The 12100-nt window shown below is 41.3% G+C and overlaps 1 protein-coding gene across 3 annotated transcripts in view; it reads left to right on the forward strand.

Moving 5' to 3' along the window:
- The first annotated feature begins 1262 nt into the window (after nucleotides 1–1262).
- Nucleotides 1263–12100, forward strand: part of LOC122661975 (prostaglandin reductase-3-like) — a 40687-nt gene continuing 29849 nt past the window's right edge. Inside the window, exons 1-2 of one of the 3 annotated variants that reach the window (XM_043857501.1) lie at nucleotides 1263–1268; nucleotides 9571–9576. The gene's annotated coding sequence lies outside the window, so the exon portion shown is untranslated. Of the gene's footprint in view, nucleotides 1269–4688; nucleotides 4694–9570; nucleotides 9577–9774; nucleotides 9781–12100 lie in introns of those variants that run through there. The other 2 variants (XM_043857502.1, XM_043857503.1) reach the window with 2 other exon arrangements.

Genomic DNA, 12100 nt, shown 5'->3' on the forward strand with positions numbered 1-12100 from the left:
TTGAGATGTTGAACCAGTTGACTGAACGCATGACAATGAAAATGCAGCGTATTGATTCTGCACCTACATATTATGCACTTCCTAGGAGTCTAGGATTGACATTACTGCAAAGAACTGAAAGAAGGTGAAGTAAGAAGTTCCTTACTTTGCTGGACATAAGGACCCATGCGGCCATGCCTATTCATTGATTGATTAGACTCTTTAGAGGAATATTTTGATTAGTACAACCTGACGGAGGAGCGGAAGCTTAGATTTGATTACTAACGATTGACTGGTTGTACTAAAGAATGATGGGGAATCTATGAAGAGAGGCTCAGAGTAGGAAGACGTGATCCTAGAACTTGGTAAGAGATGAAGCACAAGTTGAAGAACAAGTACCAACCAGAACATATCAAAGATAGCTCTCCCTTCGACAAGATTACCACTAAAAGGCATTTAAAGCTGAATAGAACTTGGAAGTTTTTAGTCGTCTATAAATTTCAATTCGCAAATCGGAGTGTTGAAGTCTGACACCAAAATGTTAAAGCGAAGGTTGAACTCAAATTTACACTACAAAAGGAAATTGAGAGAGCATCAGTCAAAGAAAAAGAGCCTAAAATGGAGATAAAGCTGAAGTGATCACACTATCACAGTGAATTGTGATGATAAAGAAGACAAAGATTGGGATTTGCTTAAAGCTTCAAAGACCGAAGATCAACAGGTAGAACGAATCTATGGATATGACAGTCATGGTTTATACTGATTCAGCGGTTGAGCACATAGAATTTGTCATGCCACTGAAGTTCTTTGAAGATAAACCTCCACGCCTCGAACATTCCCAACTTCCAAGAGCGGCAAGAATTTTGCTATGGGCTTAAACAGGACATCCATCACACAAAGTTGATTCCTCGAATTTCTAAACATCAAGGTTGAGTTTTAGAAAGCCAGGGAGAACTGATGCAGATCACAGCCCATGGAAGAAAAAGAAGAATTTTCGGATTTGGGTTTGATTCAGTTTTTTTTTATCAAATTGAACCCAAAGTTCAATAAGTTAGGTCCAAATTTGTCCAAGATAATATGGGTCATGGGCCAAGTAATTTTGAGTTTCCTAATGTAATAGGCCAATTCTATAAGCCCAAAATCTGGGATTTAAACCCAAAGGAAGACCCAGACACCTTGCGGCTCTGCTGTTCCTGCTCGTAGCACCAAAATAGAAACTTAGGCACTGTAGAGCAACCCAGCCAGCAGTAGGGACTAGAACTTGGATCGAGTGGAGGGGCTTGGTGTGAGTGTCCTTTGTTTCTGCTCTGCTTCTCCAACAAACTTCAAGCTTGCATATCTCTATATTCCACCATCAGAATCTGCTGGGTTTTGGAACAAAGGACACTCACACCAAGCCCTCCACTCGATCCAAGTTCTAGTCCCTACGGCTGGCTAGGTTGCTCTACAGTGCCTAAGTTTCTATTTTGGTGCTACTTCCATGTCTATCAACCTAGCCATCAGAATTTTTGAGATTTTCAGCAGTGCTTCTCCTCACCACAAGCACCACTCGACCAAAGTTTGTGATGCAGATTCTGGCCAGAAGAAGAACCAAGGTGGTTCGAGTCAGCCCAGCTTGGACCAGTTCGAACCAGCCAAGGAGACCAGCTCAAGCCAGCAAGCTGGACTTCTAGAAGGGCCTTTGTTGGCCACGATTTTGACAGATGATCTGGTCTTTGACCAGTCCCTTCCCCAACTGCTTAGTTTCTAATTTCCTTAGTTTCTTGATGCAGGTTTATCACCAAACTGGGCTTCTTTCCTTAGAAATAAGTCTAGGGTTGGGTTATAAACATGTTGGGCCTTTAGTCCCATGGGTTTTCAATGTAATAGGTCACATTTATAAACCTAAAGTAGGGGTACATAAGTTGCATACGGGATTAGCCCTACACTTTTATGGACCTAAATAAGTCTAGGGTTAGGTCACTTTTATGTCTAGGGTTGGGTTATAGACATGTTGGGCCTTTGGTCCCATGGGTTTTCAATGTAATAGGTAAATTTTATGGACCTAAAGTAGGGGTACATAAGTTGCATACGGGATTAGCCCTATACTTAGTTTATTTTCATGTTTTAGTGTTTTAAATTGAACCGGTTGAACCACTAGTCCAATTTAAGTGATTTTGGAATATTCATTCAGAATAGGATCTTTTTAATTTAAGTTATATTTTTAGAGAGGGAGTGTTTTGTATTTAGACTCAGCCTGGGATTTGGGATTTGCTATTCCTGGGCTGCATAGGATTTAGGCCTTTCGCCATTATAAATAAAGGCAAACCGTGCGGCTCCTCTTCACCTCACTGTTTTTATGAAATTTGCTCTTGTAAGCTGCTGCAACCTTTCTTCTCTTGAAGATTTGCTTTGTGTGTGATCAAAGTTGGTGGGATTGGTGTTTGATCCAATCGACACCTTGCAATGTGAAGCCCGGGTGGTTCGTTGGTGGGATCGGTGTCTAATCCAACCGACACCTTGCGGTGTGAAGCCCGGGTGGTTCGTTTCAAGTTGTCTGTCCATGATTCAATTTTTATTCAAGCTACTTCAACAAGAAGCTGCTGCCGATTACATTCTGCCATTACAAGTGAGTCTGAAACATTCCCCCATCCCCCAATTATATTTCTAATCCTCTACAGCCCCAAACCCTAACTTTCCACCTTTGGATTTTTCAGTTTCCCATAACCCTAGACTACCCACAGACCTAACCACCCATCCATTCCTGCCCAAATTCTGATCGAGCACTCCTCTGCCCCATAGGAGCACTCGATCCCCTTTGCTGCCCTAACCTACCTCCTAACCCTAAAATCCATCTCTCCCCTCTAATACCCAAAACCCTAGTATTCTGTCCAGACACTTCCAGCCATCAAACCCTGGCCGAGTATCCCCCTCCACACTTGAAAAATTCGATCCAAAGCCCTTTCCCAAATTCCCACTCTAAACCCTAGATCCCCTCATTTTACACTTTCTAAAAACCCGAAACCCTAATCTGTTGCCATTCAAGTTTATAAACTTCCACTCATCAAAACATCGCAGGATCTTCACTGATAGACTCCCCCACACCTGCCTAGCATAACCATCACCTCAAACCCTAACCCTAATTTCTCCAAAAACCTTATTTTTGACATAGCCGATTCACCTGTGCATAACAGATCCTGGTTTACTGGCTCCTAGTTGGTCTCCTACCAATCTAGGACTACATTATTTCTATTTTAGTGACCTTGTTTTGTTTAGTTTTAGAAGGCTGGATTATAAAGCCTTAGTAGCTTCTAATTTTTACTACCTTCTATTTTAGTTAGGATTTAGGTGTTTCTATTTTCCTAGGTTTCTATTTTAGATTAGTTTCTATTTTAGAAGTTTCTATTCTTATTGTAAGCTTGCCTATGTTATTAGTAGGCCTCTTATTGTAATGAAGGAACAAAATTCTGAGAAGAGAATATTGCTGGCCAAGATTGCCATCGAATTATGGGAGAACCACCTTGTTTCAATAGCTAGGATAGCTGTGGGTGAGAGACCCAGGCTGAAAGAGCCATTCCCCTACCCCCTTCTCTTCTATCTTCTCTTCTCTATCTTCTCCTCCATTGCAATCGATCCACTGTTGTGTCGCTGCTACCCCCTGACTAATACCAGAATTGTGAGACTCAATTGAAGGCTGCAAACAATTCCATAATCCAAGGCTGTTGCTGCTACTGCCTCCTCCATTCAAGTGAAGACTGCTGCTGCTCCTGGACTTGAGTTCCTGCTGCAACTTCAAGGCTGCATATCTCCACCTTCATCCATCAAAACCTGCAGAGTTTTGAAGCACACCATCCCCCACTCATTCCCTCCACTCGATCCTCACTTCCACCCCATTCCACAGGCTGAAATTTTCTGTCTTCATTAACTTTCTATTTTCATTCCACCCCCACACTTCTGTCCACCACAATTACACCAAACTTGCAGCAAGACATCACCCCTTCAAGCCCTACACTCGATCTTACTTGGAGCCCAAGTGCAGTACTGGTTTGCAAGTTATGTCCAAACCTTCTAATTTGGGGTTGTCTTCATATCTCAACTTCTAGCCATCAGAATTCGCTAAAATTTGGAGTGCAGCCCCTCTTCAACCTCACGTCCATTCGACCTGAATTTGGAGACTTTCTACCGGCTGGTTTGGTTTCTACACACTGATCCATACTTTCTATTTTTGTGATCTGTTGATAACTTGTGATCTGGGCATCCTATTCTGTTCCTGTTTGGAGGGTTTGCTGAAAACCCTTGGACCTGCACTCGACCCTGCTATCGGCCCTATTAAGTGGCTGGATTTTGGACTGCAAACCGAGGACTTACATTTGAGTTTCGGCCCTTGCTTAAACCCTACTGTTGGGGTTATTTTGGTTGACTGCTGTCAATTATTCTGGGTTTATTTGGGGCTGGGTTAACCCTAACCTAGCTTTACATTAGTTTGGTCTCATTCTTTCTATTGGCTGGTTTGGTTTCTACACACTCATCTTTACTTTCTAATTTTGAAGACCTGCTGTGCTTGTGTTTCTAGCCATACGATTCTGCCCTGATTCAGGGACTTAATTAAGCTTCTCAAGCCCAACACTCGATGGCAATTGCAGTCCTATTCCTGGCTATAAATTTTGAGTTCTAGTCTGTGCCCTAAATCTGATTTTGGCCCTGGTTTCTACCCTACTGTTGGAGCTTATTGTTAGTTGACTGACTAACTTATTTGTGGATTATTTGGGACTATGTTAATCTTAATCTGGTCTTACATTAACCACTCTCCATCTCAAAAAGTGTTCCCCTTTGCTTGTGATAGGGTTTTCCACACAGAGACAAATAGATAGGGAAACCCAAAATCCTAATCCCCACAAAATTGCAATTCTACCCCGGTACATGCAATGGACCCAAAACCCGTCCTAATTACAAATACAAGACCAATAATAATTATGTTGACCCGCAGAATGCAAGACACACTCAACCCCAACAATACCTACCAGTAGCCATCCCTATGGGGTCATTATATAAACTCAATGTACTCCAAGGGTCCTAGATATTACAGAACTCAACAACTCAAAAATAGTAACTTAAACTATGAAACTTACCAAGTATTTATCAATTCCACTAAGTGCTTGATTTCAAATCCGAAAGATGAAAAAAAAGGAAAAAAATAGGCACTAATTTGCACACCTAATTCTACCAAAAACAAAGCAATAAACATAAATCAACGTAAACTCATGAAGTGTCAATAAGGTGTGCTGTCAGCTTAGACACAAGAAAGAGTTTAGACGCCTAGGCGACGCCTTGACAACTATGCTACCAAACATTTAATCTGTTGGCAATGTATTAATCAATCAAAGAAAGAGATAGCATTTCAACCCAAAAAAAAAAAGGGACAGCACAAGACGCATTGCACCAAGGCCATTCACAACAAGCGGCCTGAAGTTTCCACGTGGTAATTCATTTGATAGTTGGTAATCTAACCAATTAGAAACCCCAAAGTACAAGTAGTCCTCACCAAAAACAGAGTAAAACAGCCCTACTAGACATTAAAACATTACATATTAGTTAGGGTAGTAATCTAGGTAAAACCCTAAAGAGTCAGTCCAACCAACACATCAAAATGGGCAGCCGGATGCAAACTGCCAGAGGGCCGGACGACCGCTCCTAGGCCTGCAACTCTATCCGGCTGCCAAGTCAGAATTGGGTCTTTTGTTCCAAATGCATGGATCCTCACATGCATGGACCCAATTTCAGGTTTTGATCCTAATCTAAGGTGGGTCAACATAATTTCACAGTTTAATTCTAAACACCATAAACAATTTGGGGGTTTTGGCCAATTATCCCTAATTACTATCTTAGGGTTTAATTAATTACATGGTTCAGCTGTAATTTGGAAGGCAGCATGTAATACTCAGCTCAATTCACTGCCTGAACCATAATTTGGTCCAATTCAGGGTCAAAACGTAGGGTTTGGTCTATTAAACCTATAATTACTAAGGTTTAATGGCTGAATTGGGTGTAGAACCCAATTAGATATAGAGAATTGAGGAGATGAAGATGGGAACAGCAGGTTTTATGGCTTACCTGAGTACAGCAGTAAGGAAGGGTGATGGCAGCCTTGGTTTTATGCAGCAAAGACTCCAACGAAGGTCTCCAAGCTTCAATTTCAAGTTCAAGATCAAAGCCCCAAGGTATGGTCCTCTCTTCCCTTCTTCATCTTCTTCTTCTTCTCTTTTCTCCTCTCTTTTACTATCTTCTCCCAAGTTCTAATGCTGAAATCGATTCTATTGTTTTAGGAATTATGAATAGTACTAATAGGTTGGTTATATAAGTGATTTAACTAAGGCATGTTTGCCTTAGTAATCAAAAAATCTGATTTCTAATTTAATTCTTAAAATTGATTTTAATTAGAATTATCTAATTAGTTAACTTATTTAACCACTAAGGTGATGTCATATGACATCAGAGGAAATCCAACTGGGGTAACTACTGGGAACTGGATTCCCCACTGGGGATGTGGGTCCCACAGGTGGAAATTACTATACTGCCCCTATATTCCCTAATTGATCATATTATACATATTATTTATATATACACAAGCTTAGATTTGTACTTACAATAGGATTAGGAAATAGAAAGATTCTGCATGCGCTTGAGCCAGCAAATCTGACACAGGTAGCTCTGGTGCAAGGTACCAGCAAGATTCTCAGACTCCAGAATAGCAAGCTGTGAAGACTCCCTAAAATCCTCCATAGATGTGTCGAGGAGTCGATCTGCATCCTCTACTGATGCAGCCCACAACATCGAGGCAACCATGGACACTGAACTGGAACCTAAAATCACACAAGTTCCAAAGTTCAAATTTACAATGGTTTTCACATTCCCCCCTCCTTATTAGAATTTCGTCCTCGAAATTGACGTACCTAGGAGGTCGAAAAGATAAGGGTATCTCTCTTTCATCAAGTCTTCTCTTTCCTAAGATGCTTCAGCTGAGTAATTACTCCACCTGACTTTAACAAAAGAGATAGTACGGCTCCTCAAGTTGTGTTCCTTTCTATCAATTATTTCCTCAGGTACCTCCTCATAAGTCAAGTCAGCAATGCGTTCAGCTGGTTGCTGAGGTAGAAGATGTGTCGAATCATAGATGTATTGTCTCAGCATAGAGACATGAAATACATCGTGTACACTGGCAAGTGATGGGGGCAGTGCAAGCTGATAGGCCACTGCACCAACTCTGGCTAGAATCTCAAACGGGCCAATGTATCTGGGATTCAACTTCCCTCTTTTTCCAAACCTCACAACACCTTTGATTGGGGACACTTTCAGGAAGGCTTTCTCTCCAATCTTGAACTGAACATGTTGTCTTCTTCTATCAGCATAGTTCTTCTGTCTGGACTGGACAGCCTTGATCCTCTCCCTTATGAGGTCTACCTTCTCACAGGTTTCCAGCTCAGGGCCCAATATATGCCGCTCACCAACTTCATCCCAGTACAATGGAGTGCGACATGTCTTCCCATATAGTGTTTTGAAGGGAGTCATCTCAATAGATGCGTGGTAGCTGTTATTATATGCCAATTCTATCAGAGATAGAATTTCATCCCAACTCCCACTCATCTCTAGCACACATGCCTTGTGCATGTCTTCTCTAGATTGTCCTTTTTGACTGTCCATCCGTCTCAGGATGATGTGCTGAACTATGGTTCAACTCTGTGCCCATTGCCCTCTGTAGACTCTTCCAGAATCTAGATGTAAACCTGGGGTCTTTGTCAGACACTTTGTTTACTGGTACTCCATGCAATCTGACAATGTTATCAACATACAACTTGGCCAGTTGATCTATGGAATAAGTAATCTTCATTGGAATGAAGTGGGCTATCTTGGTCAACCTGTCCACAACTACCCAGATGGTATCCATTCCCTTCCTAGTGCGAGGAAGGCCTGTGACAAAATCCATAGTTATGTTTTCCCATTTCCACTCTGGTATAGCTAAGGGTTGCAGAATCCCCTGTGGTCGGTGTCTGACAGCCTTAACTTGCTGGCAAGTTGAGCATTTAGAGACATAGGCTGCCACATCAGTCTTCATACCATGCCACCTCAAGTACTGTTTCAGGTCTCGGTACATTTTTGTACCACCTGGATGCAGAGAGAAAGGAGATTGGTGGGCTTCTTGTAAAACCAGAATCTTCAAATGACTATCAGTAGGTACACATAGTCTGTCTCTGAACATAAGAACCCCTTCAGCTGTCAATGTGAAATCTGTATCCTTCTGTGTCCCAGCATGAATACTACTCACAATGTTCTGGAACTCTTCATCAGAAGACTGGGCTGCTATGATCTGGGCTCGTAGTGATGGTTGTACCATCAACACTGAAAGTAACTCTTCAGTCTCCCCAAATATAATTTCCACATTCAACCCATTCAAGTCTTTCAGAATTTTATCTTCAATCACTATCCTATCTGTTACCCAATCTGAAGACTTCCTGCTGAGTGCATTTGCCACTACATTGGCCTTTCTTGGGTGATATAGGATATCAAACTCATAGTCATTGATGAGCTCAAGCCACCTCCTTCGCCTCATATTCAACTCCTTCTGAGTAAAGAAGTATTTCAAGCTCTTGTGATCTGTGAAGATCTCAATCTTCTCACCATACAGATAATGCCTCCACATCTTCAATGCAAATACTACTGCAGCCAGTTCTAGTTCATGTGTAGAAAGATTCTGCATGCGCTCGAACCAGCAGATCTGACACAGGTAGCTTTGGTGTAAGGTACCAGCAGGATTCTCAGACTCCAGAATAGCAAGCTGTGAAGACTCCCTGGAATCCTCCATAGGTGTGTCAAGGAGTCGATCTGCATCCTCTACTGATGCAGCCCACAGCATCGAGGCAACCATGGACACTGAACTGGAACTAGAAATCACACAAGTTCCAAAGTTCAAATTTACAGTGGTTTTCACACCTGTAGCCAAGCATAACTCAATCAGGGTTCTTCTTTCAGTGGCTGCCAATAAAGCTTGGCCAATGTACCAATTAGATGTGAAGAATGCATTTCTTCATAGAGATTTAGCAGAAGAGGTGTACATGTAGTCTCCACCTAGTTTTCAGTGTCCCTCAGCTGAAAGGAAAGTATGTCTCTTGAAGAAAGCTCTCTATGGCCTGAAGCAGTCTCCTAAGGCCTGGCTTGAGAGATTTAGACACGCCATCCTGAAGAATGGGTATTATTAGAGTCAAGCTAACCACACCTTGTTTATCAAGAGAGGTAATGGTACAGTTACAACTCTCATTGTCTATGTTGATGACATTGTGGTAACTGGGAATGATGTTGCGGAGATAAACAGCTTGAAGTCTTATCTGGCTAGACAGTTTGAGATTAAAGACCTTGGACTCTTGAAATACTTCTTGGGTATTGAAGTATCTAGATCAAGGAAAGGAATCAACATCTGCCAAAGGAAATTTGTCTTGGATCTTCTAAAAGAGACAGGCATGATAGGGTGCAAATCAGCAACTTCTCCCATTGATCCGAATCATAAGCTTGGTGATGAATGTGGTTCTTCTCTTATAGATGCAAGCAAGTACCAAAGATTAGTTGGGAAACTAATCTATCTCTCCTTGACTCGACCAGACATCTCTTATGCAGTTGGAGTGGTGAGTCAGTTCATGCATGCTCCCAGGAGTGGACATCTGGATGCGGTGTATCGCAACATTAGATACTTGAAATCCTGTCCAGGAAAAGGCCTTCTATTTGCCAGGCATGACCATTTGCAGATTGAAGGCTACACAGATGTTGATTGGGCTGGTTCAGTCTCTGACAGGAGATCTACTTCTGGGTATTGTACCTTTGTGGGTGGTAATCTAGTTACCTGGAGGAGCAAGAAACAACCAGTTGTAGTTAGATCCAGTGCAGAGGCTGAGTTTAGGGCCATGGCTCATGGAGTGTGTGAGCTTATATGGCTAAAAAGACTTCTTCAAGACTTGAGTTTTGTAACTGAAGGGTCAATGAGACTTTATTGCGACAACAAAGCTGCTATAAGCATTGCCCATAATCCGGTTCAGCATGATCGAACCAAACATATTGAGGTTGATCGACACTTCATCAAAGAGAAGCTGGATTCTGGGTGCATTTGTACTCCCTTTGTGAAGACAGGTAATCAAGTAGCAGATATCTTCACCAAAGGTCTCATTCCTGGTCTATTTAGTACCTTATTGTCCAAGCTGGGAATGTATGAAATTTACTTTCCAGCTTGAGGGGTAGTGTTAGAGTTTATGTACTAGGGGTACTTTAGTACATGTCTATGTCATATGTCACTAGAGTTGTATTTTTAACTTTTATTTCTGTTTCTCTTTTACCTCCCTAAGGAGGTCCTTGTAATTTCCTAAGAATGGTTTAATGAAGTAAATGGATGTTAGGAGATGCTACTCCCAATATTCCTCGATTCTCTCCAACTATCTTCTTCTTCCTCTCTTCTACTCTCTTCTTCTCTCTTCTTCTTCTCCTTCATGTTGTGAACCCTTCCTTCATTACTAGGATCAATCATCTATACATCTTAATTGTATGTACATATATACCTGTACTTTTATAAAACATTACTTTTGTATTGATAGGCATATAATAATAAACCCTAATATATGGGCATAATTACCACTATACCCCTAGGGATGAAATTACTGTTTTACCCATAAGGTTGAGACTCAGGTTTTCCGAAATCTAGGGTTTCACATAAATGCTCCTCTTTCTTTTCAAAGTAAGTGTTTGCAATGGAAAAATCATTAGCCACGGCAAAATCTAAAACTGAGATCCCCTCCTCATTTTGCTCTCCAAAACCATATCCTCGTTGTACATCTACATAGCCTCTACGATCTTCCCAACATGTCCATTCAGAGCACCCCCTATAATAATCTTTTCTTCTTGACTAAAAGCTTGAACTAATCCATCCATGTGTGCCCAAAATTGTAAGTTACTACTTTCATCCAATCCTACTTTAGGTGCGTAAGTGCTAATTATATTGACAACCTCTTTCTCTAACACAAGCTTGATGGATATAATCTTATCTCCAAATCTTTTGACATCCACCACATAATTCTTTAAATCTGTATCCACTACTATGCCCATTCTACTTCTATTACTTTTATCCCCCATATGCCAAAGTTTAAAGTCGTCCAACTCCGTAGCTTTTTTACCCTTCCATCTATCCTCTTGAATACAGGCTATGTTAATCCTTCTTCTCCTCTTAACATCTATCAATTCTAGACTCTTACCTGTTAAAGATCCAATGTTCCAAGATGCTAATCTAATCCTACACTTTTGGACTAGCTTCTTTACCCGCATTCGTCCATGGTGCATGAACCCTTGCCTACTTGTCACCGCATCTGGCACCGACGTAGTGCGTTGCTTATAGGAGACGCCCTAGCTAACCCATGCTCACTTCTCACACACCCATGTCATCGAATAGCATCACTTATTCTGTCAGGGAACACCCTAGCATAGCATTTATAATATAAGGTTGTAGAACCCATGTAAAAGGTTTTGGCTAGGGTTTTTTCCAGTGCCGCCTGCCGACTTGACGAACCAACCCCCCTCCTTTATCTGGGCTTGGGACTGGCAGCAAACGTTGGCGGAGTTTATATTTATATATTAAAAAAAAAAACTGCTGCAATCTGCTCTTCCTCACCATGATTACCACAGGTTTCCATTATGTGAAGCAAAAAAAATCACTAAAAGTAGACATGAATAATAGTCATACATTATGCAAGATGAAGCACAAGGAAAAAGAAAAGATTCAAAAGATTCAGATACATGAAATATGATCCTTTTTTTTTTCTTTTTTGGGGGGTAACCAATGTATTATTCTTAAATAAGGAATAGATGTGGCATGATTTTTATCCACATTAAGAGTTTTAATTCCTAGCTTTTGTGGCACTTCCATGGATTTCCATGATAGATCTGTTAAAATTTGATTATAGAATCCTTAGTAAAGAGCGTCCCAATGCACAGTGTCACACCCCGGCCTGGTTTATAAGGGCCAAGTGTGACTGGATGCGTCTCACATCCAACCAACCCACCAGGATCGCAAGTGCTGTACTCTATTCGCAGTTTCATTCACAAATACAGAATTTAA

Source organism: Telopea speciosissima, chromosome 5, assembly GCF_018873765.1.
Source record: "Telopea speciosissima isolate NSW1024214 ecotype Mountain lineage chromosome 5, Tspe_v1, whole genome shotgun sequence".
Taxonomy (NCBI): Eukaryota; Viridiplantae; Streptophyta; class Magnoliopsida; order Proteales; family Proteaceae; genus Telopea; species Telopea speciosissima.